This window comes from Excalfactoria chinensis, chromosome 2 (genome assembly GCF_039878825.1).
Source record: "Excalfactoria chinensis isolate bCotChi1 chromosome 2, bCotChi1.hap2, whole genome shotgun sequence".
NCBI classification, from domain to species: domain Eukaryota; kingdom Metazoa; phylum Chordata; class Aves; order Galliformes; family Phasianidae; genus Excalfactoria; species Excalfactoria chinensis.
Window position 1 is genome coordinate 54,411,930 of NC_092826.1, and position 5,966 is coordinate 54,417,895.

The 5,966-nt window shown below is 38.5% G+C and overlaps 1 long non-coding RNA gene across 1 annotated transcript; it reads right to left on the reverse strand.

The window, feature by feature from the left end:
- Positions 1-1,810: 1,810 nt before the first annotated feature.
- Positions 1,811-5,103, reverse strand: LOC140247646 (uncharacterized). The gene is made up of 3 exons (XR_011902737.1): positions 5,034-5,103; positions 2,258-2,360; positions 1,811-2,032 (listed from the first exon to the last, which is right to left on the reverse strand). It is a non-coding gene; the product is annotated as an uncharacterized lncRNA (long non-coding RNA).
- Between the last annotated feature and the right edge of the window lie 863 nt (positions 5,104-5,966).

Below are 5,966 nucleotides of genomic sequence, written 5' to 3' on the forward strand. Positions count from 1 at the left end.
ATACACTCCTTTTCTACCATTCTTATGTCTTGTAAGGGAAGAAACACAGTCGACAAATTTTGTTTAATTTGTCTGCCTTACAAACAGAATTCCCTGAGTTCTATTACTTCTTCAACTTTCTAAAGATACTGGTCGTGCATTTTCTTCGTTTTGTTTCACTATAGCAAAGGAAAAGAAAACTCACCTGCCTATTAAATTATTACCACCAGTATTCAGGTCTCTTAAGAAAATTTTTTTAAAAGAATCAGCATTAGTACAAGCTACACTTAACTACTGTGTAATTCATCTCTCTAACTGGAATGAGTAAAAAAAATTGAACTATAAAGGTGAATTAACTATTTAGTCTATTGCTTCCACTGCACACCCACATCTTTTACAGCTTTTCTTCCTTTTCCTATTAACTGCATAGTGTTATTAACCATGCCTGGACAAATTTAATTACTGTATAGAATCAGTGCCACTTCATAATTTTGCCTGTAAGCATTCTTAATGGATTTCTGTGACAGTTATTATGAAATGCTGATGACAATTTAGCTTGCTGAGTTAAAATCTCTTTCAAATAAAGTATGACTTATTCACTGGCAGTGTCTCACTTAAGATTGTAGACACTTAGCCTCTTGCCTGAATTCATTCAAAACTATCTTTCATCTGAGTTTATATGCAGTATGAGTCAATAATTTAGCGCATCTAAGCACATCTGTAACATACAGAGATATTCCAGCTTGTTGGATTACAAAATGATAAGGTTATCATTGAATTTAGAAAACAAGTAAAAATGCTATATTCAGTCATAAGTGTGAGCATATCAAACAGCTGATGCCTTGAAAAAAGAAATTTAATATCCACAGAGTTCAAAATTTTTAAACCCAACTTCTAACAAAAAAAAAAAAATATATATATATAAAAAGGAAAACATAAAACAAAATAAAACCAAATAATAAAAGAAAATCTACAGCGTACTCAAAATACACTGGGTTTTATTCCCAGCTGGATTCAAACAAATATCACCATACCAGAATATCCCTGTGAAGTGAAAATGCTGAGTTTCAAAATGTGAATAACAGAAAAAGGAAGTCAGAGAATATACTGATGTAGTGCTTCAGGGAAATCTTTGCCAACAGAGTCTCTATGGATTCTGGTCATCTTTTTCAGGAACTAATAGAGCAGAAAGTATGAATACTTTCTGCCCTTTACCAGAAGTCTAGCATCTCCATGCTTTTGCTGAGAACAGATAAGCTACTAAATCAGCCAAATGGAGCCTCCATCTGGCCATATTGATAGGAGCTGTGCTACTGAGTTTCACAGCAAGTTATGCAGTACTTCTACTATGTATTTTATTCTAGGATCACTGATTATTTCATTTCATTTACTCTGTTATTTGACAGCTTTCACTTAGTTCCTTCTTGCTAATACAATGTAAGATGAGTTGACACCATAGCTATTAACTGAATGAACATAACATAGAAATTTAGTATCATTTTCTTTCCAGCATTGTGTTCTTGTTAATTTCTCTTAATATTCACTCAACACTCAACAAATAAAGGGTTACTGTCTTGAAAGTTTTCAGCAATGCAGCTAATTCCAATTTCTTGCAAATAACCTTTCGCATGCAAAAAAACAGGCACCAGATATATTCATGATAAAAGTTTTCACTTTTTTAAACCCTTTTCTCTTCATTAATATGTCTTTAAAATATCTAGCAATTACTTATTATAAACATCCTAGAACAGTTAGCATTTTTTAAAATATTTATTTACTTCTAGAATGACTGTAAATGTAAAATTCTTCCTCTAGACATTTACTTCTAAGAATGAGCACACACTGCTTATAAATTATAGAACAGGCTAATAAAAAAAAAAAAAAAAACACACATAACACTTTTGAGTTAGAGGCTTAGGAATTGCTTATATGCAGAACAAACAGAGCACAAAGGTTACATAGCAAGGTCTTCATATCCTCATACACTAAACTGCACATGGCTACTGGGAGATGGAAAATTTTGTTTTTGTTTTACTTAAACTTTGGCCTCAGTCTGTAAAAAAAAAAAAAGTCATGATTCATGTCCAGAAATGGACTGAATCCAGCAATGAGAAACAGTCTTTTTTTTTTTTTTAAATTAAATGACAAGCCTAATCTTAAAACATGCATGTTTGAATACTATTCAAACATATACATCTTCACCCTAAAATCTATAGGAGAATCACTCTCAAGCAAGAATATTTGTAAATAAGAGTACAGCAGTCCTTCCCAAACTTACTATTTTCTATCACCTTCATCTCAATCTCATGCAGAAGACTATGCAATCAATCACCTCTGTTCACATGTCTCATCTGGGCTAGCTTCCATACCAGTGAGTTTGTCTGCAGGAAAAACAAGCAGTTAGGAATTGTACAGCTTTCTATTCAATTAAAAGAACTCTCTTACTACAAATGAGAACAAAAATGAGGAATGAGTGGTACAAAAAAAAAAACCCAACAACCAGAGCTGACATCTGTCTCCAGGTAATGTTTGTGGATACAGCAAACATTTAACAAATTGAAAGGGTGAGTTTCTTCTGTCAGTTAACTGCTGTCTAGTCTACTCTGGTGGCTCACGACTCTCTCCAGAAGCACAGCCAGCTATGCTGGAGATAAAGAAGATGAGTGCAGACTCCCAGATCAGAATTCTATTAAGCTTTATTCAGACAGAGGACAGCACCCTATCATTAATAAACCCTTTTCACTGCCACAATATGCAGATGGCAGGAATTCTGGCTAAGATCCTGCAAGAAGGGAAAATCAAATGTATGGAAAATCAAAAGCAAGCTCTCAGGATATGATGTGACTTCTACATTATTGCACAAAACAGACATGGTCAACATAAGCTGGTGCTGTTTTCCTGCTTTTTCTTTACTTTTTTTTTTTTTTTTTTTTTTTTTTTTCCTTTCCCAGAGCTAACACCAAATTCAAAGGAAGCACTGGAAGTAGATATGACAGGAATAGCCATGGGAAGGTGTAACCCAGTCTTATCTCAGGAGAACAAGAATATGAACAGAACAGAAGTTGAAGCAACTTCTAGCTATTCATTTCACCGGAAAGGTATTCACCGGAAAGGTATTCTGCTAGTCCAAATGGAAACTAAGGAACAAATATGAATAATGGTTTGCCCCTTGTTTCGGGGAATTCTATGTTGGTCTGTAACTCACTTGCCAGTGTTGCCAGTGTCTGACCTTAACACATCACTCATGCTCAGCACTCCAGCCCTTAAATTTTGATTTAAGAAAATCTGCAGACTTGCAATCAATGTTCAATTAAATTCTCACATGGATACTATATGCTTGTAATTTCTAAAACTAATTTAGCCCAATTAAAAGAGCATTAACAAGACACATGTAAAGTGAATAGATAAATAGCTTTAAAATTAGGAAGCGTTAAAGATACATGTCACATGACCGAAGACAACAGCAGAAGCTGGCTGCCCATTGTTTGGACAGGTGCGCACTCCACTGGGTGAAGCACTGGCTGGATGGCCAGGCCCAGAGGGTTGTAGTCAATGGAGTGGAATCCAGTTGGCAGCGGCGTCCCCCAGGGCTCAGTGCTGAGGCCACTTCTGTTTAACATCTTCATTGATGATCTGGATGAGGGGATTGAGTGCACCCTCAGTAAGTTTGCAGATGACACTAAGTTGGGAGGGAGTGTTGATCTGCCAGAGGGGAGAAGGGCACTACAGAAGGACCTGGATGTACTGGATCGATGGGCCAAGGTTAATGGCATGAGTTTCAATAGGACCAAGAGTCAGGTCCTGCATTTTGGTCACAACAACCCTAGGCAACCCTACAGGCTTGTGGAGGTGTGTCTGGGAAGCTGCCTGACGGAAAGGGACCTTGGTGTGCTGATGGACAGTTGGCTGAATATGAGCTGGTAGTATGCCCAGGCAGCCAAGAGGGCCAATGGCTGGGCTGGAATCGCTCTCTTGAATCCTCAGAGCCAGGAGGAGCATTCCAGCCATTTCGCCTAGAGCTTAAAGTAGGCCTCTCGGTTTTGGGACTCACTCTCTCTCTCCTATTTTGCTTGATTCATTAGCCTTGATTTCAATTAATTTGTATTATATTGTGTTATCCTGTATTTTGATATAGTATTTTGTAAAATAAGTGTGCCTCCTTAGATTGTTGCTGCTGTTTTCTTTTCCCTTTCCCTTCCCTTTTGGGCCAGCAGCCCTGCTGGCCAGCTGCCCCCATCACGGGCGCAGGTAGATTTTCAGTTAACCTGTGACAAGTGTTAATGCTCCAGTTACCAGTACCTGTCCAGAAGAGAATAACTACATTTCCCAGGGAGCTCTGTGGTCAGAGACAAGATGGAACTCCTGGCAAGGTCACCTGAGTGCACTCTTCACTTTCTTCTCCTTCATCTCTCCTCACTGCTGCCCGTTCTGACTGCATGCATCACTTCAGTATTACTGCAAGGCCTACAGCTTTCAGATACTTCCTCATTATATTCGATTTATTAGCTTTATTTCTAATTATATTGTATTATAGTGTGTTTTCTTGCATTCCAATACCAAATTAATTTGTTTATCCTCAGATCATTGCCACTGCTTTAAATTATTTTGGGATCCTCTGTTTCCCTTTTCTGAAGGTGTGGATTCTGCAAAATCTCTCCGTCCCACTAGCCATGGAACCAGGCTGGTTGACAACACATATAAGCTATGTCCAAAAGTTATCAAAAATCAAGAGGGACATAAAAACCAAAACAATGCACAACAACTGCAGAAGGTATTTTTACAGCAGAGGTGTTAGATTTATTTCAAAAAATTGAAAATGGATGGAATGAAACCACTACATAGAGGCTGAAGTTGAAAACTCAGACTCTTACCCTTCCACCTCCCTAACATGGCATGAGTCCATATTTTTTCAGCATAAGAGACCCCTGAAGCCAAGTATTGTTTTCTTGGAGAACTACTAACATGCTGTAAGGTAGAAATAATATAAGGATGGTGGTAATAATACAAGAAGGATGGTAATAGATATCCAAAGGTTATCTATCGGAAAAACTCACCAATACAGATGCCTTCAGTCTAGCTGGAAAATGCTGAGGCTGGTTATCCAATCTCCACAAAGGAGCAAGCTCACAAGAAATGCTGCCTTAGTGGTGGTCAGCCCTTAAATGGAGTCTAGGAGAGGTGGAGTCAAGCTCTACCCCTTCTGGGAGCACAGCTGAATTACCTTCACCTGTGCCCACAGCTGACCTGACACTTGCCTCAACTGATTAATCAGAGGTTCATGTTGTGATTACCAGTTTCCCATACACATGTGTTTCAATATTGCCTACTTCATCCTAAGTCCCTTGACTTAACTGCATTTTTTCTTTCACCTATCAGACTCCTCATCTACCAGGCAAGGGACAGCTTTTGTTCTGCCATCACATCTCTATCCCTTACTTTTCCTAGGAGACATTCATATGTTTAGGCTCACCTTCTGTATTAGGAGAAAACACATTTACACACACAATCCTAAATGCACGCTCTCTAGTGAGCGTGCATAGTGCTTAGATCAAGTCATTAGCATTGGCTTACTGTCACACTGCTTGGGGTTGTCAGCCTTAAGAAATGACCTACTAGGTCTATGCTACCTTGCATTTTCACTGTGGCTCCTCTTGTCCCTGTGTGGTATTACAACTCCAAAAAACTATTGTGGATGTGTGTGTGTATGCGAGAGAAGGTAAGCATGAATATGTTAGTACAAGATGGAGAATTCTTCTCTAAGTGTCTGAAATGAGTGAGGGCAGTGTTGCACTTCATTAAAGCAGTGCTTTTAATAGCATAACATTGCAGGTGTATGTAGAGCATGTGTAGTACATAAGCAGAAGGCACTGAGTTTGTAAAGCTGACTGTGATAGCACTGAGGGTGGGAGTATTTTATGAGGTACAGTCTTGCCTACCCCTCCCGCTGGGAGCCGATATTCAGACATGCAGCTGGGTTTGTTTTGGAA